The 25675-nt window shown below is 40.7% G+C and overlaps 1 protein-coding gene across 17 annotated transcripts in view; it reads left to right on the top strand.

The window, feature by feature from the left end:
- Positions 1–25675, top strand: part of LOC309606953 (uncharacterized protein) — a 431574-nt gene that overhangs the window by 104599 nt on the left and 301300 nt on the right. For 14 of the 17 annotated variants that reach the window (XR_014232129.1, XR_014232130.1, XR_014232131.1 and 11 more), the window contains exons 2-3: positions 6237–6554; positions 12837–12941. The gene's annotated coding sequence lies outside the window, so the exon portion shown is untranslated. Of the gene's footprint in view, positions 1–6236; positions 6555–12836; positions 12942–14594; positions 16271–20231; positions 23208–25675 lie in introns of those variants that run through there. The other 3 variants (XR_014232143.1, XR_014232144.1, XR_014232135.1) reach the window with 3 other exon arrangements.

The following is a 25675-nucleotide window of genomic DNA, read 5'->3' as shown; positions in this document are numbered from 1 at the left end:
ACTTGCTATCAAAATATGTAAAAATGTCTACAAACCAGTAAGAATAACACAACCAATCCAAGAGAAAAATGGGCAGAAAACAGGAGTAAACATTTCACAGGGGAGGAAACACATATGTACAATAGATGCATAAAGAAATGTTCAGTATTATTAGTGATCGGGAAAATACAAATCAAGATCACGTGAGATCCATTTTCCTGATAGCTGAGTGGCCAAGATGAAGAAGGCTGACAATGCCAAGTAATGGAGAGGATGGGGATCCATAGGTTTTCATATACATTATGGGTGGAGGGTAAGTTGGGGATCCATAGGTTTTCATATACATTATGGGTGGAGGGTAAGTTGGTGCCATCTCATTAAATCTAGTTTGGTATTAACTCTAAAAGATATGAATTCACCTTCTCTTTAACAGCAGTTCTACAGTGAAATGTTTACCCATGTGCAACAAGAGGCATGTACCCAAATGTTCAGAGCACCACTGTGCACAAGGGCAAAAACCTGGTGACAACCCAGGTGCCCACCAAGGGGTGAGTGGATGCTTAAACTGTGATATAGTCATCAATGGAATACAGCAGTCAAACCAAGTGAACTACAATAGCATAGAATAATACAGAGGACTCTCAGCAACATTATATTAAGTGGAGAAAGCCCCAAATATTGCTTAAGTGTGGTAGGCTTTTTATAAAGTTAAAAACAACTAACAAAAGAAAATAAGGTTTGGAATGGAAAGTATGGTAGTTATAGTTAATAAATGCTGCATCACAAATTTGAAAGTTGCTAGAGAGTAGATTTTAAAAATTCTTATCACAAGAAAAAAATTTGCAACTATGTAGACTGATGGATGTTAACTGAACTTACTGTGGTGATTATTTCGCAGTATATACAAGTATTAAATCATTATGTTGGGGCTTCCCTGGTGGCGCAGTGGTTGAGAATCTGCCTGCTAATGAAGGGGACAGAGGTTCGAGCCCTGGTCTGGGAAGATCCCACATGCCGTGGAGCAACTACCCCGTAAGCCACAATTACTGAGCCTGCACATCTGGAGCCTGTGCTCCACAACAAGAGAGGCTGCGACAGAGAGGCCCGCGCACCGCGATGAAGAGTGGCCCCTGCTTGCCGCAACTAGAGAAAGCCCTCGCACAGAAACGAAGACCCAACACAGCCATAAATAAATAAATAAATAAATAAAAATTTAAAAAAAAAATCATTATGTTGTACACCTGAAACTAATATAGTGTTATATGTCAATTATATCTCAATAAGAAAAGGAAATATACTCTTCTGCTCTGTTTTGATATGCAATTGCATGTACTTAATTAAAAAGGAAAGTAGAATATATTTAAAAATTGAATTATTAAATAACTTCCATAATATTAAAAAAAAATAAAGTTTAGAAATAGAGAGGCAAGTGAACTATTTAAATAGGAAGTGAGAGAATGGTGACCACAGTATGTTGGGTCAGGTACAATGATGCGGAAGAACAGAACCCATGTACCATATGGCTAGATGTTGCCTATTATGACGATCTTAGCTTCTGTTTTGCACATTGAATTTAGAGATGCTTGTTAAGGTATAAAATAACTAGCAAAATAAATATAAATGGGTCATGAAAGGACCAATGATGACTGTGTCATAGAATAAAGATTATAGTTAATTTAATCCTGTGCATCTGAGGTTCATGATAAAGAAAACAAGTACTTGTTATAAAGAGAATATAAACATAAAAAATGTAGGATAATTTTTAAAAGTTTAAAAGAGAGCATCTGTGTACTGCTTCAAATCATCCTTTGTACCACAAGTGCTCCATACGGTATGACTTACAACAGTGAACAAGAGACAGTTTCTGCTTGCAAGGAATTCATGGTTGGTAGAGAAGGTAAACAAGTGGGTAGTTATAATAGAGTTAACTAAGTGATGGGATCATCATAAAGAAGTAAAAGGACACAGAGCAGGAGGTATGACACAAGCCTGGGCATGGAGGAAGTCATCTTAAGAAGGTATAAAATCTAACTGTGGACTTGAAAAGACAGGATATTTTAGGCCCTTTCAAGGCCCTCCATGGGAAGGAGAGAGATGGGGCTTGGGAAGTCAACAGGGGCCTCATCATTAAGGGCCTTGTGAGCTAAACAGTGGACTTGGGGCCTCATCTCAAGAGCCACAGGAAGTCATCAAAGAGTTTTTGGGAAGTCACATGATGAGATTTCTGGCTTCAGAAACAGCAGGATCAGAGGCAGAAAGCCTCAGTTAGATTACAAAGATCGATGCAGTTATCCAGGTGGGCCATGGTGGTAACTGGAAGTAATGGCAGGATAGAGAGAAGTAGGCAGATTAGGGAGTTACTGTGGAGGGAGAATAAGAGGACTCAGAAATTTATTGGATATAGGGACCAAATAAGAGAGGCAAGTCAATAATGACTCCGACTTTAGGTAGCTGGGAGGATGGTGGTGCCAGATGCCAAGACTTGAGAAAATGGGAGAAAGCACAGGTATCTTCTTTCACAGTGCATCTCATTTGGCTCAGCATTGGTTCACAGTGTCTCACAAGCCTTTTCACATAAAGCTGACATTTTCTCAAGAAAGCATGGCTCACAAACACGACAATCCTCTTCTTGTTTCCAAACACCTGGACAGAGTTGTTAAAGATGCAGTATCATGGGAAGAATGTTTAAATAAAAGTTTCCAAATCCATGACCTAACATTACAAAAGCTGCTTCACTTTATTTTCTAAGTCATTCCTGGGTTCATTACTTGTGTGGCTAACTATTGGTGTCACTGACCTCCAATTATAAAATGAGGTCAGAGTTCCTCTGTGATTATCTTCCTTCTTTTTAAAAGCAAGATAAAAACCTAAGCATGGCTCCACTGGGCAGTACCTAATAACAAAGTATTTTGCTTCAGGCACATCATAAAGCAACTGCACATATTCCTTCCTTTTCATATGGTGGGTCATAAACATGTGATGTAAGCAACATTAATTTCCTAGAGAATGATTGCCAAGATTAAATTTTCTGATCAGTGGCAAATAGGAATGCATGGACCTATATCTATGTAAAGAGTTCTGTGACATGGCCAGTAGTATGGTCATTTTATAGCTAATTCCCTCAGAAACCTTTAAAGCAAAATGGCCACGGAGTGATGCATTGCCAGGCTGTAAGAAATGTTGGCCCATTACCACCATATCAGTCCCTGAAGGGTTACTGTTAACATTTGGCCTCAGGGAGAGAGGAGTCAATAAAAATCCACATGTAGGGTACTTTATATACTCATGTGCAAGCAAAGGGAAGGCTAAGGGAAGTAGAAATCATTTACATAGCACATAAGAAGGATCATTAATATTAGTTACCAATTCTCATACTGCAACTGTGTGTGTTTATGTGAACGGTAATACTGCAAAGCAGTTAGCAGAATGCAATTTGGTGTCGCAGAGATTAAAGTCAAACTCTGGCTTTGTCATTTAAGAAGCAATGTGACTTTGAATAAATTATTTAAATTCTCTAAATCTTAGTTTCTTTATTGATACAATGGACAATATACCACTTCCTTGGGTTTAATGAGTTAACACATGCAAAGAATTTAAACTGGTATCTGACGTATCTCTAAGCATTCAAAACAATGGACATAATGTAAGTAAAGCAACATAAATGTATAGTAATATACATCAGGCTAAAGTCTGATATTAAACCTAGATGCCTAGTATAACTAAAACACTGTAAAATACTAAATTTGTGGATAGTTGATTTTTTAACATGGTTTGCAGGAAACATAATAATATCATATTCCATTGACTCTATGATGTGCATTTTTAAATATTTAAATTAGAGGCATTAACTTTGCCTGCAAATATTTATCAAAACTTCTGGAAAGGATGACAGCAGCTTGGAAGAAAATTCCAGACCCAATAATGGAACATTCTTTTCAGAAATGCTACATCATCAATGTTCTCCTTGACATGAAGGATGACACTGTAGAATGTCCCTAACGACCCTCATCTGCAAAATGATTCAGAAGAACCAGACTCTTAATGGGAAGTTCCAGAAAATACCTCCTCCCATTTGTTTTGTTTATGCTTTCCATGTTATACATGCACAACAGTAACGTTTGATAAAAACATATGTCTAGGGCTTTCCTGGTGGCCAATGCAGGGGACAAGGGTTCGAGCCCTGGTCTGGGAAGATCCCACATACCGTGGAGCAACTAAGCCTGTGTGCCACAACTACTGAGCCTGTGCGCCACAACTACCGAAGCCCGTGCGCCTACAGCCCATGCTCCGCAACAAGAGAAGCCACCGCAAGGAGAAGCCCACGCACCGCAATGAAGAGTAGCCCCCGTTCGCCACAACTAGAGAAAGCCCGCGCGCAGCAACGAAGACCCAATGCAGCCAAAAATAATAAATAAATAAAAATAAATTAATTAAAAAAACATATGTCTAACTAGGTCTGTTTATTAAATAGAGCACTTTCAAATCATTATAAAATAAAAATTCTAGTGCTAAAGTGCTATGTCATAGTTTAAGTATCAGTCTTTGTCATATTGGCTCATAAATAATGGAACACCTCACAACTGATGACAACTTAGCTTTACTGAAATATGGTAAACAAAGTACAAACAGTCAAAAGAATTTAGAAAAGTTACAAAACTGAGTTGCTAAGGGAAAATTTATCTGGGTTCAAATCTTAGTTCCTCTATTTCCAGTTATGTTAACTTTGGACAAATGACCATCCCTCCAAGCCACTGTAACTGGCAATTTTACATAAGTCATTAGGTAAATTGTGTGGATTAAATGAAATAATACAGATGAAATGTTTAACACTGTACTGTGCAAATACTTCAAGACTGCAAGATATGACTGATACTGTTACTATAATAATGAATAATCTACTGCTTTAAAATACGAAAATACTTCAGATATGTGTCACAGCTTATAACAGAAAGCTATGTTATGTCTGTCAATCATCCCCGTAAGACAAAAATACCCATGTAAATATATTAACCTAAGTTATAAATTGTTTCTATATTTTAATTTAAGGATAATAGGAGAATGAATGAATGAATAGATTTGGAAGGTACATTAATAGTGGTCTGAATTAAAATGTCATTTAAGTTCCCTACTCAAAAATTTATGTTGGGGAAGTCGAGGGCACTACAAAGACAGGTGGCCACTTTCTAGCTGAAACTGATAAACAGGAAGAGAAAGTGATTGCTGATGAAAAAAGTCAGGCCATGTGTACTAGGAATACAAGGACTGAAGACATCATTGTCACTAACATGGGTTTCAAACATAAGACTTAAACTGGGAGACTTACAGACAGATACACTAACCTTACAATTGAACCATTATATGTATGGACAATTATGAAGAATGTTCTAGGGTACATAGTGGGAGGTATTACTTCATTTGGCAACAGTGAATGAGATGATAGTGTGTCATAGACACATATGCCTTCCTGATGATCCTCCCTCATTGATTCTCAAATTTAAGATTCCTTTGAAAGAAAAATTGTGGTTTGCTGGTGTTTCCAGTGATTTTATCACAATGCTACTTAAATGCACACATATAAACCTAGATATAAGCAGATGTATAGTTAAGTGGAATCAGAGGAAAAAATAAAAGCCAAGCCAAGCCAATACAATTAAAATTGATTGCATTTGTTAAATGGAATTGCTGATGTTTTGCTGGAGCCCTGTAACTGCTTGCGACACAAGTATGGAGTTGACTGAACAAAGATTCCTTTGAGTTCAGCCCTCCTCAAACATCAAGTTGGGGGTGATGAGCCATTTTCCTGTCACTTTCCTCTATTCGAACTACTTTACCCCTCACTTGACATGCATATATTAAGTCTGCCTCTCTTCTCTTCTCTAATAAATACATGGTTCCAATGTATCATAAACCCAACTGCAAAGAAGGACACCGTAGTAGATATCTCTTGCTTTTTAACAAACACCACAAAACTCAGTGGCTCAGAACAGCATCATCACTTCTCTCTCATGGTTTCTTTGGGTCAGGAACCCATCAGGGTAGTTCTGGCTTGGGAGGCAGGGGTGGTCTTTCATGAGGTTGCAGTCAGATGGTGGCTGAGGCTGGAGGCCTTTATCACTCGCATGCCCAGCAGCTGGGCTGGGAAGACTTGAACAGCTGGGGCTCCTCTACCAGCATCTATGAAATCTCTTCATTGGGTCTGTGGCGTGACAGCTTTAGGAAAGCCACATTTCTTAAATGGTGTCTCGCTTTCTTCCCAGGTACGTGCCCCAAGACAGAGAGCCAGGTGGAAGCCATATTGCCTTTTCCAGCCTAGCCTTGGAAGTCATGCGAGATCACCTTACCTCATTCTGCTCATTAGAAGCAAGTCACTAAGTCTTGTCTGCATCCACGGGAAGGAAAACTAGAATCTTCTTTTGGAAGGGAGGAGTATGAGAGAACTTGCAATATATTTGAAAACCTTCAGGTATCGACATCATGTGGCCATATTTCATTTAAAAATGTTCATCTGCATGATTCAGTGTATGCTTTCATCCCTTTACACATCTCATAGGGAATTCACAGAACCCCAAGAAAAGGTAAGCCATCCCCCACTGGTCTGTGGACGCCCCAGTTTGAGGAAAATTCACTTATGCTCCAATTACAATACATGAAATGGAGGTTTCCTTAAATTATGGGGTAGGAGAGAATGGACTTCAAAAAATAGAAGAAAAGAATAGTCTTGGGAGAATTTTTTACTAGATTACATGTTAAGTCCAGAGATGTATAATTTACCTGAGGTAATGAAATCAATTTTATTTTAAAGTTCGCTTTGGATTTGATATGAGATGCCCAAAACAGACCTATCCAGGATTAAGTAATCTTTAAAAATGGCTCTCGAAAAACCAATGCTCCTTATGCTATACTAATGCAAGCACTCTGTTAAGGACTTCAATCATTAACCAAACATATCATGATAGTAACAAGGCAGATTTCTGAATCCTTTGAGACCCCATCAAATATCCTTTATAAGGTTCAATCTGTTCTTTTTTGATAGTTTTGGTTCACTCGCTTATTTTGGTTTTATTACCCCAAAGATTAATGAATAATAATGAATACTTCTAAAATACTAGATTAATTATGTGCATCTGCATTTACAAGCTCTCCTCTTAAAAATTTTCTTTAAAATAGAGCATGGTTTATTAAAACAATAAAATAATTTACCCTCTCCCCCAAAAAAGAAACAGGAAGAGAAGACAAACTGGAAAGTGTTTTGCGAATTGGTGAAGCTGAAGAACTTGATGTATGCAAGGGTGATTTTATTTATTTTTAACTTCCTTTCCCACATATTCTAATGGTGGTTAAGACGCCCCATCCAAAAAGGGAACCCTCCTACACTGTTGGTGGGAATCTAAGTTGGTACAGCCATTATGGAAAACAGTATGGAGGTTGCTTAGAAAACTAAAAACAGAGTTACCATATGATGAAGCAATCCCACTCCTGGGCATATGTCCAGACAGAACTCTAATCCAAAAAGATACATGCACCCCTATGTTCATAGCAGCACTCACTATTTATAATAGCCAAGACATAGAAACAACCTAAATATCCATCAGCAGATGAATGGATAAAGAAGATGTAGTGCATATATACAATGGAATATTACTCAGGCACAAAAAAGAACAAAATAATGCCATTTGCAGCAACATGGATGCAACTGAGATTATCATACTAAGTAAAGCAAGTCAAAAAGAGAAAGACAAATACCATATGATATCACTTATATGTGGCATCTAAAATATGACACAAACGAACATTTTCATGAAATAGAAATATACTCATGGACATAGAGAACAGACTTGTAGTTGCCAAGTGGGAGGGGGTTGGGGGAGGGATGGAGTGGGAGGCTGGGGTCAGCAGATGTAAGCATTATGTATGGAATAGATAAACATCAAGGTCCTACTGTATAGCACAGAGAACTATATTCAGTATCCTATGATAAACCATAATGGAAAAGAATATTAAAAAAGAATGTGTATATATATATATATATATATATATATGTATGTATAACTGAACCACTTTGCTGTACAGCACAAATTAACACAACATTGTAAATCAACTATACTTCAGTAAAAAAAGGCACCCTCCATAAATAGCTAGGACTTGGTGTCAAGATCCTGCAGTGGTCATTCATTATTCAGTAAATATTCACTATTACACATAACATCCTTCTAGGTCCTGGGGATCTGTAAGAGTAATAATGCAATCTCAGTCCCCATGGGTTTTATGGGTCTAATGGGGAAGACAGGCATTAAGCAAATAATTTTAAATGGAATAAATGCTACAACAAGGAAATCATAAGGTGCGAGGGGAATGCTAACTTAGTCCTGGGGGAGAGGCTGGAATGCGGAATGACATGTAAGCAAACATCCAGAGAATGAGAAGGAGATCACCAGATGCAAAGGAAAGAGATGGGGAGCTTTCTGGTTTTTTCTATATTTGCTATCAGCCACTGTAATATCTCTTGCTTCAAACATTATACAAAGAAGTTGTGGCTACCACGGAAACAGATTTCTGGGAAGGCGTAACAGGGGCATGGATATTGCAATGGCCCGAGTGAGTCCTCTGCAAACCACCATCTCATGGGCGCAGGCCGCTGGGACCTAGATGGTTTTCAGGCTGGCTAGCAGCGCACCATCAGTTGACTCTAGCTGGGCATTCTGTGCCTCAGAGCCTCCCTTCCACTAACAATTCCTTTCTCCATCTCTGCTGCTGCTGAGAAGAGTGAGAAAGAACAGTTTACCTCCCACTGACTTCAAAAGGAACCTGGGCCTGCCGTCTGCGCAGCTGGCAAAAGCTGCTTTCCTGGTATTTCCCATTTGTTGTCAGTGGGGCTGCTGTGGCTTGAGGAATGCCTCTGCCATTCCCAAAAGAAACAAGGAAAGTGAGAGAGGGGGCAAGACTCCTCTTGCCTCTGACAGTTCAGGTACCCTGAACTCCTCACCTCTATGGGCAAGATCTGTCTTAGCAAACACCTGGAAGGGCATGAAAAGACCTCTACAGAGTCCCCAAATGCTGGGGCTGAGCTTTCTCCTTTCTGGACCCCTCATGCTGTCTTGGGCACGCTTGGCACGATTAGCTGTCATCTATCTCATATTTGAGATAGCAGTGTTACCCCAAATGACTGAGATGTGGCCTGCAACTCACCCAAGAAGTTCCCATTATCTGGAGGGATAACAGTCTGTGTGCTGGCTTCTGTGTTCACGAAGGGCTTGTGTTAAAGCTACTTAACGGAGGGAGGGAACTGACTAATGAGAATGAAGCCGGCCACAGAGACAGACATTAGCCCTTTAATTTCTGAATTGTGGGGAGGTCCAGGAATCCTGAGGGGAGAGAGGAAATAGCCTCAGGACAGTACAACTTGCTAACTGGTCCGGACATATTTTAGAATTTTAACAATAGGTGCCTGGTGAGTAACTGGATATTTGGTGCAGCGTGTATACGTCCTCAAAGGACAGGTGTGCACTGCAAGAGAACTGGGGCATCAGGGCTAGATTTCAGTGCCCGGTTCTTTAACCTGTTATGTGACTTTGGGGAACTGGCTTATCTCCTTCAATCTCAGTTTTTCTATCGGGCTACATGATAGCTTCCTTCCGATCCTAACACTGGCTTTCACAATGTCTAAAGCCATGATCCAGGCACTGTTTTTATTCTTTATCACAAAATATGGTGTTGTAATTGAAAGCCTGGGTCCTGCTACTTGGGTCTGAATCTTGCTCAGTGATCCTGGGCAGGTTCTGTAAGTTTTCTCGGTTCCATTTCTTCAAATATAAAAAGGGGAGTATGATCAATCACATGGGGTTGTAGTAGGTGAGGGTTACAAGTGATAATGCAAGGAGAGAATTTACAACTATGCTTGGTACAGAAGCACGCAAGAGATGTTACTTTTTATTATATTAACGGCCAGAGTTGGGTGAAGGGCTACAGAGCATTTCTCTTCATCCTTCAAACCCATCCATGAATTGCAAGGTTATTTTTCAAGTACAAGCTACCTTCCTCTTGAGCTGTACTCCTAGTGTTAATGGCACATTGAGTGTGAGGGGAGAGGGGACATGGGCCATGTCTTCAGAACGTGTTGCAGGCATGGCCAAGGGCCTAGTCTCTAATGTCTCAATCTGTTCAGGAGGACTCTGCCACGTGCCAACTTTTGCTAAGCCATGAAAAGATTTAGAGTTTATGTGAAACGAGATGTTCAACAAAGGAGAATTCTTCCTTTTGTTGAGATGTGGAAGAGGTATTTCAAGGACCCTTCATTTCGGATGGTATCTTTTTCCATCTGGAGGTGTGATTAGGCGGAGGGAAGTGGTGGAGGCTCTGGACGGTACATCTCCCAGTTAGGATTTTCCTACTAAATCCTAATCTGAAGGACATGGACATATGAAAGTGCACTAAAGACTCAGAATTTCAGTATAAGAGTACTGATAATAAAGTTCCCATCTCCCAAATGGATACAGTCATAAATTATAATTCGTTATAAGATGGTTGAAATCTGGGGAATTTAGAGCCCATTTCATTGAAGGGTCCAGGAAATGTGTTGACTTCAAGCTTGGCTGGTTCAAGTTGCTCAAATATTTTCACTGAGACTTGTTCTCTCTCCATCTTTCAGCTCAGTTTTCCTCTATTCTGGCTTTATTTTCAATGAGATTTTTCCCAAGTGGTGGCAACTAAGTCCACTAGTACCTCTAGGCTTGCATTTTACCAATTTCGAACGCCAGCAGATAAACAACACTTCTTTTCCAATCATGCCAGCAAAATCCCAGGTGGGATGTTCAGGGGTCCAGCTTGACTCTCAATTCACTGAGGCCAAGGGAAACAGCTCTCTGACTGACTGGGCCCAGGCCACAGACCATTTCCTCAAGCCAAGAGGAAATACTCAACTCAAACTTCACACACTAAGAATAAGTGGAAGGCTGGTTGCCCCAAAGAAGAATGGAGTGTTGTTCCCAAAAGAAGGCAGTCAAAAACCCCAACAGATCCCATTCCAAACAAGGATTTAGAATGCAGAAAGCCATCCGCACACACGTGCCTATAGACGTTTATCTGGAAACTGTAGTGAAATAGCTGGAAAAAATCAGGTGTTCATTTTGATGAATCATTTTGCTGTTTCCCTTTCTTCAGCAAAGTCCTGGAGGTTCACTCATCCAGCAAAGTCTCACCTCTGTAGAGCCTTCACCCTGTGCTTGGTGCTGAGTAGGAAGCTGAGGACCAGGAAAGAGCAGGACGTTCTGGCTAGGAGCGAGAACATGCCACACACATGTATTGCTCTCCAACATGGATTTCTATACTCTGTCGTTCTTCTCAAGTAACCATGGATCTGCTTCTCTCCCTTTGAATGCTGAGGGCTCCGTCTCCAAGTTCCTTTGCTGGAAGGCATGTTATGAAATGGGATGTCCTGCCAGAGACACAACTAAGAAATCTGAACTGCATGGCCTCCCATAAACCCCATTAGGTCTCAGTCAAGGGCTCCGTTCCCCTGCAACAGGTGTAAGGACAAAAGGCCTATTGTCCTTAGGAGACTATAGGATAAATAGAAAGAATATGTCCTTGCTAGTTAATCTGCTGGTGATAAAGAGTATTGTTTTATCTCCTGCCATCTCCACAGTTCCGAGGGACGAGAACTACTGTGACACAAAGCCCCCTTTGTTTTTCCAACCCAATGAGATGTTTAAACTGACCTTTCATATATCCCTCCGTTGTCACAATCTGAGCACTGAGTTGGTATTATGCACTGAGGGGATTATTTTTATTCTCCAAAAGGCACTATCATCTACAGAGAAGCTATGGTGCTGAAAAACAGTGCGATTCTCTTCTGCTTAAAAAAATAGGCTTTTTTTTTTTTTTTTTTTAAAAAGCGGTTTTAGGTTTATAGAAAAAAATGAATCCAAAGTAGAATTCCCATCTACTCCCTCACCCTGCCCCCTCCAATCCAGTTTCCCCTATTATTCACACCTTGCATTAGTGTGTTAGTGTAGTATATTGGCTATAATTGATAAGCCAATATTACAACATTATCATTAACGAAAATCCATAGTTTACATTAGGGTTTACTCTTTACAACGTATATTCTATGGGTTTTGACACGCATAATGACTTGTATCTGCCATTACAGTATCAGAGAATCATTTCATTGCCCTAAAAATGCTCTGTGCTCTGACTATTCAACCCTCTCTCCTCCCCAATCCCTGGCAACCACGGATCTTTTTACTGTCTCCATAGATTCTTCTTTTCCAGAATGTCATATAGTGGGAATCATTCAGTAGGTGGCCTTTTCATATTGGTCTGTTTCACTTAGCAATATGCATTGAAGTTTCCTCCATGTCTTTTTGTGGTTTGAGAGCTCATTTCTTTTTGTTGCTAAATAGTTTCTGCTTAATATTTAAAGCTTTCAGCCTACGAGAAGAATAAAGTTGTCCCCACCTCTCACTTCCTCCTTCACTGGCATTTCTGTAAACCTAAGAGATTACTGGTGCTCACCAAAGTTTTTAAAAGTGGGCTGACTCTATGTGTTATCTGAAAGAATTAAATATTACAGAACAATTTCAAGTACCTTTTTTAAGACTGGAGGAATGAAGAGCAAATTCTAATATTTCAATCCCAGCCAAACTAGAGAAGGTCTATTTAGGCTGCAGACAACACTGGTGTTCTTGGCATCTTTACCCAGAACAATTTATATCTCTGTAATTAGTGTTTTTCTGAAAATAAATGATTTCCTGACTTTTTTTTTCCTAGCAGCATCGGAGGTCCCGCTCACCTGATTACTGATAACATTCGTTTTTAATATATGAACCAAGCATTTCTCTTCTTTATTTCCTCAACAGAAACCACTTTGTTCATGAGAAGAACGGTGGTGGAGGAGTTCCCATTCACTAATCTGCTGTTTGACAGTCATAAAATGCACGGGCTTTAGAATTCAAGGAAGTGAGGTGAGCATCCCCGCTCTGCCCCTTGACTAGCTGTGTGTCTTTTAACAAGTCATTTCTCCTCTCTCCGCCCCAGTTTTTTCTTTCATAAACTGCAGCTAATAATAGGTTCTTTCTTGTAAGACTGTCCTGGATATGGAAGGAGATAATCCACGGAGAACGTTAAGCACAGTTTCAACAACAAAAAACTTCCTCAAACGTCAGCCAAGCCACATCAGGCAACTGGCCTGTGTACAAAGGAAATGCTGAGTACAGAGTAGATGCTCATGAAATCATTTCTGATTGATCAAGGGGGCAAAGGGAGGGTAACCCTATCTCATGTGGACTCTCAGAGAACACAGTGGAGGAAGCCAACTTAATTGGGATTGAGCGTGATGGAGCAGATTAGGTACCCTGTGCAATCTTATGGAACCAAGAACATCACTCCTACTACCTTTTGGCTCTACCCCTGCTGAGAGATAGGACCACTGCTAATAGCTCACATCCTTCTCTTCTCTCTGAAAGCCCATTTCCTGAGCAAGTGCCATGCTTTGGAAAGGTGATTAGCAAACAAACCCAGTTCCCATGTTTAATGGACAATTTCTTCAGGGTGAAACTGAAGGGTATAGCATCATTCTCTGTCTCTCCTTCTCCTCACCTCTCCCCGACCCCTCAAGTAACTTATCTCCTAGTTATTAAGATCCCAATAGTGCAAGAAATCTCAACCCCACACAACACAAGAGCTAACTACATATATACTGTGGGTATCCTTTTTTAATCCTACTTTTGCTTTTTAACTACTTTCATTTTGCAGACAAAGACTGCCTTGCCAAAGGCAGGATAAATAAACTCAGACACATCCTGTCTCTTTTACATCTTTGTTTATCCATAAACTGTCAAAGATACAGATGAAAATCCACTAGAGCATGCATGAAGCAGTCAGACAAAGGCCAAATGAGACCGGAGCATAAAAGCTTGATGTTAGAGAAGATATTATCTAAAATGATACCAAGTGGCTCTGTGTGATGACATGAAAAAAAATTAAAGATACCCACAAAAGATGACCAACTTATACAGTTAAGAATGGACTCAATTGTGTAAGAAAGTAATAATGAAAAAAGGCAATGTGAGAAAGTATCTATATCGTTAGTGGGAAAGTGATAAAGCTTAGGGGTTAAGAGCCTAAACTTGGGAATGAGAGTAGATTTGAAACCTGGCTCCTTATTTACATTTTACCTTTAACTGCGTGACATTTAACTACTCCAAACCTCACTTTCCCCATGTGTAGGTGGGATAAATTAGTATCTACCTCAGAGGATTATTTTTTGAAGACTTGCTGAGATAAAATATAAAAGTGCTTGATAATGCTTGGCTCAGATAGACCTCCAATAAGAGTTAGCTGTTATTTTTAATATGTTAATAAGGAGTATGAATCAAAGGGCACATAGCATGCAGAGTGGTCCCATTTTGCTGCCATAAAACCTTTTATTCCAGGGCATCCTGTGAAGTTTATGTTCTGCATAAAACAATTTGGGAAATGCTGCCTTAAATAAGTAAAACCTAAGACTTGGGTTGGGTGGGTGGGGAGATGGGATGTATGTCTTAAATACCCTCATTAGAAACTGAAGAGTTTCAAAGTAGTGCTTATAGTTATTTCTGTAACATTTTGTGCATCAGGTTAGGGGTCAGGAAAGTCTCCTCTGTGCTGTCCTCGCTTCTGCGAAAAATCAGATTTCATTTCCATCATGCCTACTAACAGCAGCTTTCCTGGGACCCAATGAAAAACAAGGACTGCCTGCTCAAACTGGTTGCAAGCTTTGCAAAGCAAAGTTTTCTCTTTTGACCTCTACCTGGGCAGCAGGCCTGTGTCTACCCTATCCTGCTCCTGGGTTAGCATTTTCCCTGTGTCCTATGAACACAGAAGCCATCACCTCCTTAGGGAGCCTGGAAGAAGCATCTGGAGCCTCTCTGGAGAAGAATAAACTGTGTGCAAGGTTATGGATGTTTTATGATCTGTAACAGACGGACAATCCAAGGTGCAGGCTTGCAGCTTGATATTTTTTTTCCTTTTTTAACGCAAGGAAGCGCAGCAGTGAAATTCATTTTCCACAACTCCCCAAGTGGTTTTGCAATATATCTGTGAATTTAATCAGCCTCCTCTGTTGAGGCAATCTTTCCTAATTGGGCACTTGTGGGGGACAATAGACATGATGACAAAAAGACTTCATCTCTGGAAAGGAGGCCAGAGTCTCATCAACGACACCGATAATAAACTTCCCATCCCCCCAAGAAATGGAGCACGGGCCTCCAGTGCCACCCCTGATACCAGGCTCACCTGGTCTCAGGTCATATTTGTCTTTTAGACCAACATCTCTTTCTCCTCCTTCCTGGCGCCAACAACAAGAAAATGAAAATTCCGAAACGAAAAGTGAGCCTCTCTAGCACCACATCGGCCAGTAACTAAGTGGACTACTAAGTCGATTTCTAGAAGTTTCCCAGAAGACTGCAATAGAGTAATGGGGAATTGCATGAGAACTGAAAACAAAGCTAAGACATAGAATCTGAACAACATGATCTTGTTTCCTTTCTCTTTCTCTGACTGGGGATTCCGACTCCTCTCTGCCAATCCTGGCAGTAACGGTGGGGTTTGGAAGGGCCCCGGGTAGGACTGTCATACACAAAGCTGTTGGTTTTCCACTGGCAAAGCAACCTAGTGTAAAAAAAAAAAAAAAAGAAAAAAAAGAAAAAGCAGGGGTGTGGCGCTAGATGTCTCATGTTCCCTAATTACTGGACAAATGTGACCTCCAGATTTAGCTGGTACCTGTCCTGGAAGGTCAGGAGCTGAGAGGGAGCAATCCCAGCCATGGAGGCAGGACTTTTAGAGCTGTTCCCCTCATTTGAAGGGACTGGAGAGGAACGGCAGATGCAACCTACGTTCTTCCATGCTGGAAAATAAGACAAGCAAAGCATGGTAATGAATTAGAAGTGGAGGAGAGGGAAGAATTTCACAAGGACGTCATCTGTCCCAGTCCATCCAGCTAAGCCTGCCATTCCGGCACCCTTTTCATCCTCTGCATCTGAGAGCGTCTCGACATGTCCCTCCCCCACCCCACTCCTCAGGGCCATTGGCGGTCAACAGAGCATGTTGGAGATAAACACAGGAACTCACCTCTGGTCAGCAGCCACAGAACCAAAACGGGAGGATGAGCTCTGAAAAACGTCATCTTCCCAGTGAATTGGTCACAAACTCAAAAGAGCCAGTGTGTTTCAGCTCCTGTAGCCGCAGGCCCTCACTGGCTAGTGAATAGGGGCACTGATGGGGCAGAAACGCAATAAAATCCCAGGGGCCTTCATTTCAGTCCTGAGTTGTGGTTTCTCTTTTTCCTCCCACTGGCCAGCTTCAGCATGAATTGCTCCCAAAACCAACAGTAAAATTTAATCACCACTCCTTGCAGGAAAAGAAGAAATCCTCATCCCTTCCGGGAATTTTCTTTTGGTGTGAGTCTTGCAGGCTTTGGCACGCCTCTCATATACACACACGCTGTAGGGGTTTCCAGATGACTCTTCTCTGTAGAACAGGGCTCTTGACAAAGTGTGGTCCTCGGACAAGAAGGATCACCATCACCTGAGAACTCAGTAGAAACGCAAACTCTTGGTCTCACCCAGGCCTACTGACTCTGAAGCTCTGGGAATTGGGCCCAGCAATCTGTGGTTTAACAAGCCTCCAGATGATTCCAATGCACACTTAATTTTGAGAACCACCAATACAGGCTGATCATTTCTTCAGAATTCCTCATGTTTTTATACCTGCGTCTTTGGTCTTCCTGTTCCCTCCATCTGGCATGCTTCTTCCCTTCCAGCTTGGGAGGCTCCTAGTCACTCTTTAAAGCGCTCCAAAACATACCCTCTCCTGTTTGTAAGCCTCCCCTGACACCATCTTCTCCACCCAAGCAGAATCCACTGCCTTATTAGTGTTCTGACAACACTTCAGGCAACCACTAATATATTATATTACAATCATCCTATATGTGTTTTCCATAGCAGGCTGAGAGGTCAGAAAAATGTCTAATTCAGCAAATATTTTATACAAAGTATCACAGGGTTATCACTGTGTTAGCTCTGGTGACGCCAACATAAAATAATGAAAATCTTCATTAAAAGTGGGACACTGCCTCATTTACACAACTCATTGTTGCATGCCAAATGAGACCGCAAATCCCAGGCTTAAAGTCTCACCTCTGAAACGTGCTAACTGTGTAACCATGGGCAAATTATTTAACATCTTTAAATCTCATTCACTGTAAGGAAACGCTGGTAGTCTTTATGGGATGAATAAACCCACACGCTTTAGTGGATTAAACCCAAATAACCCAATTTAGGGGTTAAGTCTATAGATTCAGCAGCTACTTTATTTCTCGAGGCACAGAAATAAAGTATATGTGTATCTTACATCTGTAGGAGACAGAAGGGAGAGAGACAGAAGAAAGTCCTGGGCAGGTAAGAAGCTACAGGAGAGCATGCAGCAGCAAATTCAGATGCCATTTGATAACCAACAGCTCTCAGACTTAGGTCCTGCCAAGGTCACTGCACCAACGGGATGGGGGACCCAACTGAGTGAAATGTGTTTTGCTTCTGGCCAGGCCCATTTCTTCCTTTGGGAACAGAGGACACCATAGCAAAGGGAATTTTTGAAATTGGGTCCCACAAAATGTAGAGTCACGAACACAGGTAAATGAACCATTCGCTGAATCTCTTTGAGTTCTTGCACATTATTATCCAACGATGGACGGGCTTGACCATTCAAAAATGGGAATACATTCTAAAAATAATACCCTTTTCATGAAAAAGCGAGGCTGTAATTTTTCCAGGGGTCAGCTGGGTACCATGCATATTTTTATAAACTCTTTGGGTTGCTGGAGTGGGACTGGTTTGGTGCTATTATAGGAGAAGGGATTTTGATGTGTAGTTTTCTCTCCTCTTTTCTGAGGTTGTGGTGGACACGCAGGCATCCAAATTTTGCAACTCTGTAACTAAAATGACACCCCTATTTCATGGTTTGGGGCTGTTTTTCCAAAAGTGGGCACAGATGGTGTTTCTGTCTCCTCTAGAGAATATTGTAGGATGTAAAGTCTCTGAAATAAATTATTCAACTGAGGCCAAGATAGCCTTCTGGAAAAAATCATATATGAATAGGAAATAAGAGCAGCCTGGCTGGGGCTGAAAAAAATGAAAATGCAGCTGTTTTTTAGAAATGGTAATATTTGTAAAAATGCTTGTAGTGGGAATGTAATGAGACCTGGAATTGTGGAAGCAAGCACAGCTTTACCGAGGAAATTTAGTGACTGTCTGTTCTTTCATCCCCTCCCCTCCCCTTTTTCTTCTCTTCCCTCCTCTCCTCTTCCCTCTCGTCCTCCCCCACTTCTTCTCCTCTCCTCTCTCTCTCTCTCTCTCTCTCTCTCTCTCTCTCTCTCTCTCTCTCTCTCACACACACACACACACACACACACACACACACACACAGAGGGATTGATGAAGAGTAGACAGAGGTCTTTACTTCTAAAGCTTTGATGAGCATATGAATTGCCTGGGGATTCTGTTCAAGTGCATCTTTAGATTCTGTAGCTCTGGGGTGAGGCCTGAGAGTCTGCATTTCCAACAAGCTTCCAGATTAGGCTTCTTTCCTGGCCCGCAGATCATACTTAGAATAACACGTGCTAGAGGAAGTTTTATCGTTACATATACATGATTATATGCGTGATTTGCCAGGCTAGTAAATGAATTCTCTCACTCATTCCTTCAGTCACTATTTATTGAAAACTGCTCTGCACTGGGCTCTGTGCCAGGTGTTGGGGAAAAAATGATGAGCCTAACAGACCCTCTCCCTGTGTTTGCTGAGAGCCCAGTGCCTATGACAAACAATCAGATAATTACATATTGAAATATAATACTGCAACTATATTAAGTCCAATGAAAGGTGCAGGGGTGATGAGATCTTAAAATGGGGTGTCTTCATTAGAGGGTTAGAAAAGGATTCCCTGAGGGTGTGATATTGAGCTGAGCTATGAAGATAATAACAAGAGTCATCGTTATTATAATAGCAAGCAGCTAACCATTACTGAACACTTACGTTGGGCTGGTATTTTACTATCTCTGGGCATTATCTCATTTAATTCTCATAGCAACCTTGTAAGGTAGGTGCTATGATTATCCAGATTCACAGAAGAGAGGCCTGAGGCTCAGAGAACTTGTAGAGGTCACACAACGAGTACGGAGCCAGTCACGACCCCAATGCAGATCATACATAGTCTCAACGACTCCACTTCACTGCTTCCGTTTATCACCTAGGACATTAACTAGGAAGATCACTGAATCAATTGAATCAAATGAATTGGCTACTTTCTTCTTTCTTGTAAAAACAGCCACAGTGGGATCTGTTCTGCTCTTGCTGATGTGATGTCGCAGGGAGACCTCTGAGCAGGAATCAGAAAACAGGACATTGGGTTCTAGCTTTGCCAATAACAGGCTATGGGCTTGGGCAACAGTCATGACAGCTACCACTTTTCAAGTACCTACTGTGTGCCTGAGACGTTGCCAAGAGCTTAACATACGATTATTCCAAATTTTCAAAATAGTTTTGTCAGATTAGAGTTGTATATTAATATCTGCATTCTACAGGTAAGGAAACTGAAGCTTGGAGAAGTTAAAGTAGCATAACTTCTAAGAGTTAGGGCAGGGATGGGAGAGGTCGTTCAACAGTTCTCAAAGTGTGATCTGTGGAACCCTCATCATGTCTATCGCCTTTTGAGGGGGGGTGGTCAAAACTCTTTGCATCATAATACAAAGACATTAGTTATCTATCTTTTTATATTATATTGATATTTGCACTAATGATTCAAAAGCAATGGTGAGTAAAGTTGTTGGTGTCTTAGCCAAATATTTAATTTTTTATTAGCAATGTTAATTGTATAAGCTGAAGTAACTTTTTCCCTCGAGGTATATGAGTACTTTTGATAAACATACTCACATAAATCAACAAAGTTTCAGAAGATCAAAACATAACTGTAACTGGAAGCTAATGCCTAGAAACATATGCTACGTCAATAATCATAAAGGCCTCTGGGATGATAACCTGAAAGTATATCTTGCCAATAATATCATTTTTGAGCTTTCAGGCAAAAATTAGAATTTTGGAAAACTTGTATCTGCCACCATTAGCCTGTCAGCTTTCCAATTCCTAAAGTCCCTTTTTTAAAAAACTGAGAGTTGTGGGCTTCCCTGGTGGTGTAGTGGTTAAGAATCCATCTGCCAATGCAGGGGACACAGTTTGAGCCCTGGTCCAGGAAGATCTCACATGCCACAGAGCAATTAAGCCTGTGCACCACAACTACTGATCCCGCGTGCCACAACTGCTGAGCCCACATGTCACAACTACTGAAGCCCGCGCGCCTAGAGCCCGTGCTCCGCAACAAGAGAAGCCACCACAACGAGAAGCCTGCACACCGCAACTAAGAGTAGCCCCTGCTCGCCGCAACCAGAGAAAGTCCGCGCGCAGCAACGAAGACTCAATGCAGCCAAAAATAAATAAATAAAATAAATAAAATAAATAAATTTATTTTAAAAACATGAGAGCTCTGATATTAATGAACCTTTTAAAAAAAAAAGATTTTGGAAGATCTGTAAAACTCAGTGGACTAGTATCTTCCAAATGTCTAATGCATAGTATTAAAAAAACATGCAGGGGTAAAAGTATTGAAAATACAAAATGGACTCATGGAATTTACTATAACAAAGTATGACAGTTCATTGATATGGTTTCAGATTCCACATTACAACTGAACTGATGAACATAGTACTTGTCAAGTTTCGTGTACTATCAAAGAACAGCTACAATTAAACTGCTATTAAACTATTTCCTTCTTTCCCAATTATGTATCTGTGTAAAGCTGGATTTTCTTTGTATACTTCAATCGAAACAACATATAATAGATCAAAGGCAGAAGCAAATGTGAGCATCAAACTGTCTGCTATTAAGTCAGACATTTAATGTCATACAATGCTACTCTTCTTGACAAATGCTTTCTATTTCGAAAAATATAATTATTTCTTTTAACGTATGTTATTTATGTTAACATATAATGAGTTTGTTGATGTTATTTTAAAATGAGTTAAGGAAGAAATATTTTAAAAATTGTCTTAGTTTTGATTTTGAATACAATAAATATCTATAGGTACAATGCACATGAGCAAAGCTTTTTGGGATCCTTACAATTTTTCACGAGTGTAAGGGGGTCCCGAGGCCAAAGGAGACTTGGTATAGTGCATAAGAACATGGACTCTGGGGCCAGATCTTCCTGGGTTCAAATCCTCACCACTAGCTCATAAGCGATAAAGCACCTTGGGCAAATTATTCCCACTCTCTCTGCCTTAGTTTTCCCATCTATATCATGGAAATGAAAACAACAGTTCCTATCTCCTTGTGAATGCTAAACAAGTTAATATTGATACATTCTAAGAACACTTCCTGTAGGTATTAGCTCTTGTCTGATTCCAGAGCCAGTGTTCTTTCCACCAGATTCACCTTTCTGAGCATCACCTTCCTTATTTCTGAGACTTATTTTTAAAGTCCTTCAGCTTAGCCATTGCATGCCTTTGCAAATATATTCCCTACTGATTAAAAACATAATAGAGCAGCATTCTAGCTAGAAGTGATGGCAGCTTAGAAAACATGCTACTTAGCCTTTGAGTGGAGGTTAAATGCACTGTGTGGACAGAGGAAGTTATTTTTAAAGCACACCTAGCTCTGCTATAGATTTAGAAGCGCTCCTTAGATTTGAACTTAAGATATTTTTTATAACTGACTGACTCTGATCAAGTATTTTGATTATGAAAGTTAGCACTGCCAACATTTCAACAGCCATCAAGTTGCGTTCTGTCTTCCAGTAAATATTTATGGAGCCCCTTCTGTGGGATCAGTACTCTTTGTGGTGTGGGAATAAAACAGATGAAAGTAAATGATGGCAATAATGTGTATTTTGGGCGTGTCCGTCAGGGGAGAGACAAACAACGAACAAATAAAAATATACAGCATGTTAGCTGATACTAGGTACAATGAAGAGAAATAAAACAGGGAGGGGGTAAGGATATGTGATGTGAATGTGGGCTGCATTTTCATGAGGGTAGTCAGGAAAGGCTTCATTGCAGAGGTAATTTTGGAGTAAACCCTGAGGGAGTGGTCCATGTGGATATCTGGGCAAGAGAAAGACAGACAGAGGGTGTAGCAGGTGCAAAGACATCACAGGAAGCTTCCTGGCATGTTATAGGGACAGCAAGGAGGCCAGTGTGGCTGGAGTTGAGTGGGCAAGGCAGGAGTAGAAGATCAGAGAGGTAAGGGGTGCTGGACCACAAAGGGTCTTGTTGGCCTTTACACACTGACTTGGAAAGCCATTGAAGACTTTTGGGAAAGGAAGTGACATGATTTGACCGTCATTTTAACAGACACAGAGAGTCTACTTAGGATATTATTGCAATAAATATGGCAAGAGAGCCTGGTGACTTGGGTTATGGGGTAGCATGCATGTGGTGACAAATGGGCAGATTCCAGATCCGTTTTGAAACTAGAGTCAACAGGATTTGCTGAGCTGTGTGATGTCTGGTTTGAGAAAAAGAATGGAGTTCAGGATCACTCTAAACCTAAGTACCTGGTAGGATGGAATTCCAATATTTGAGACAGGGAAGACAGAGGAAAGGGCAGGTTTGCTGGGAGCAGTAGGGAGACCAGAGATCAGGTTTGAATATGTTACTTTTGGGATGCCTACTAGGTACACCCAGATCTCTTTAGATAACACTCAAGGATGATCCAAATCGATAAAAGCAGCTGATATATTGTTAGGAATTGCTTAAAAAAAAATTTAAGGTGGCTGTATTTCTTTCTTGAAAAAAAAAGCCTGAAAAATTACATATAAGAGTTTTTGAAAACATCATTCTTTTGCAGTTCCAGAACTGAGTACCCTACTCCAGGTGCAGTCTTATTAAAGTTCTGGAAGAAAAGACTATCTGTTTTGAGACACAATGCCTCTACTTATGGAGCTAAAAATAGCCCAGCTCTCACTCCCCAGTGTACAAGGATCTCTAATTGGCCTTCCACTCATGTCCATGTTGACTTGACAAGTGAATATTCAAGGCTCACCTGTCTACTGCTCACACTGCATCTGGGTTTTCGAGTCATTTCAATGTGTTTAGCTCCTTTTGCCTTTTTCACCAATATAACTTTCTCTACTGCTTCCTTCCCCTCTCACAGATGCTGTCGTTGAGTCTGGCTGCCTGATCCATTGTCATTAATAATGAAAACAGTATTTCCCAATTTAGTATCATCTGCGGATTTCATTAACATGCTGTTTGTATTTTTGTCCCGATATTTCCAAAGGGTGTCCAATAATGTAGATAATCATTGTACAATTAAAGTAAGGGAAAGGTCATTTTTTTTTTTTTGAGGATGAAAAGGGACAGGCATTCTGTTGTTTTCAATAGTTCTTTTGCTCAGAAAACAGACAAGATAAAAAGAGCAGGGATAGATTTTTTTTAAGAAGATGCTAATCCATTTGTGGTTTGGGGAGAATTGGCCAGAAGCTTAAGTGATATTCCTCATCCACATTATACCACACATACTTTCGAAACAAAGACAAAGAGGAAACACAAATTTCATAACCTAAAATCTCTTTAGCTTCATCAAATGCCAGTAAGCAAATGCAATGGCAGAATAAAACACATTAATGTGTCTTGACATAATAATTGTGCCTGTTTCTCCTTAATAAGTCAAGCCGAGGATTTCCAACCATATGGAGGCAAGGCAGGGCTTTCAAATTACCAGATGTACCCTAGATTTGTAAGGGGCATTTACTTAATGGACCATCTAAACACTTGTCTGCACGTCAGCGATGATGCAAACATTACATCTCTGGGCTGGAGAGCCGCTCTCGTGCGCAGACAACTTCATGAAGTCATGGGGTAGGGCTTGGAGAGGAATTTTAACTGGGAATACATTTCAGGGCTCAGCTGCAGGCTGAAGACTGCAGAAAGGAATTCACTTTTAGTGACTACGTGAATCCATGGAGCAGGGCCGTTCTATTTCAGTTCTGCAAAGCTGGCCGAATGAGCAGCTTTATTTTTCTCTTCTCAGAGCTGAGAGACATCTTTTAAATGATTTCAGAATGACCGTCGCCAACTCTTCTTGACGATTTTTGTTTTGTTTCTCTCAGCTGGGATAGTTTTTCTCGCCTAGGTAATTCCCCATCTTAAGAAGCTCTTGGCTAATGTATGAGGTTTTGTTTTTGTTTGGGTTGTTTGGAACAGAAATCAAATGAGCTTACCTTAATCAAAAGATGAGGATCTAATATACAGATGTAATGGTGCTACAGTGGAATGATGAGCAGGAATGCAGAGAGGGCTGAGAGAAGACTAGAAGAGCGAACTTGAGGGAGGGCGGAAAGCAGGAGTACACTCTCTCCATCTCCGCCTGTATCTGCACATCTGCTTCATTTTTTTTTTTTTTTTTTTTGGTCCCAGAAGACTCATCTCTGCTCTTCATTCCACACAGAGGAAGAAAGATGCCCACCCACAGCTCCCAAGGCCACGTGTTGTAGTTCCAGGCATGCGGGATGACTGAATCCGTTTCATTCTCTAGCTCTCTGCTCTAATTCCAAATCCCTGGGAAAAACTGACCTAGTTCACTTCAGGCTCTCACTCCTGGCCCAGTTGGCTGTGAAATTCCCCAGCATGGCTGCTGTCAGTCTGCTGCTTTGCGTCAGATGAAAACTAAAGGAGTGATTGTCAGCAGCTCAGAAACTCCAAAAAGTACCTACTATTGTTGTAGGAGTGCTCAGGGCCAGATGAATTTGGAAAAGGGAAAACAACAGGGCAAGAGAAAGCAAAACCTTACTCTTATTTTTCCTGCAGAGCAGGAACCAGTATTCCAAACGTTTCCCCCCCAGAGAAACTGTCAAACGATCCTCAGGAGCAGCTTAGCAAATGGGTTGAAAAAATCAACAGGTTCATCGTAAGTTTTCAACACCCTGAAAACATCAGGCTTGGTCCTTGCTAGCTCATGTGTTATTCAACCACAAAGCATCTTCTCTCTGATTGGGTCATGTGCTGGAGGAGAAGATAAAGTTCTGTCTGTCTTCAGCAAACACATTTCAAGGACTGTCTTAAAACGAAAGGGAAGAGTGTGAGACCTGATCATCTTCTTGATTTGGGTTTTAGGACTTTGGCACATGGACAAACAACAGTTTGCAAGGATTCCATTTAATTAGTTCAATGAATGTTTTCTGAGCATGTCCAGTCTACCAGATGCTCTGTTAGGGAGTTAAGAGTTACGCTATTTTTATGATAGCAAGTATCTGAAAACTTAACCTATCAGCTCATATACTTGGAACGCCTGGAGTAGCCCTGGCTAAATAAACCAAGTGGTTCAAGCCAACGTCATCAGAATTTGGCCTCTTCACGTCTTTTTACTCCAGTTTCTTGAGTCTACTTCACTACTACCAGGCTGTCTCTACAATGGTAGTTCCAGATTTTATATTGTCTGATTCAAACCTAAAAAAAAAAGAAAAGAAGAAACCTCCCCCTTCCCCAACCCCCTCACCCCAGCTCCTTTTTCTTGCTCTTTCTAGCAAAAGTCCTGCAATTAGCTTTGATTGGCTGTGATTGGTCATAGACCATTCCCAATCCAATCACTGAGTCCAGGAGGAGGTGGTACTCTG

The sequence above is a fragment of the Balaenoptera borealis genome, assembly GCF_965194805.1.
Source record: "Balaenoptera borealis genome assembly, chromosome: 12".
Taxonomy (NCBI): Eukaryota; Metazoa; Chordata; class Mammalia; order Artiodactyla; family Balaenopteridae; genus Balaenoptera; species Balaenoptera borealis.
Note: the sequence above shows the minus strand (reverse complement) of the source record. Positions and strands in the feature narration are given on the sequence as shown.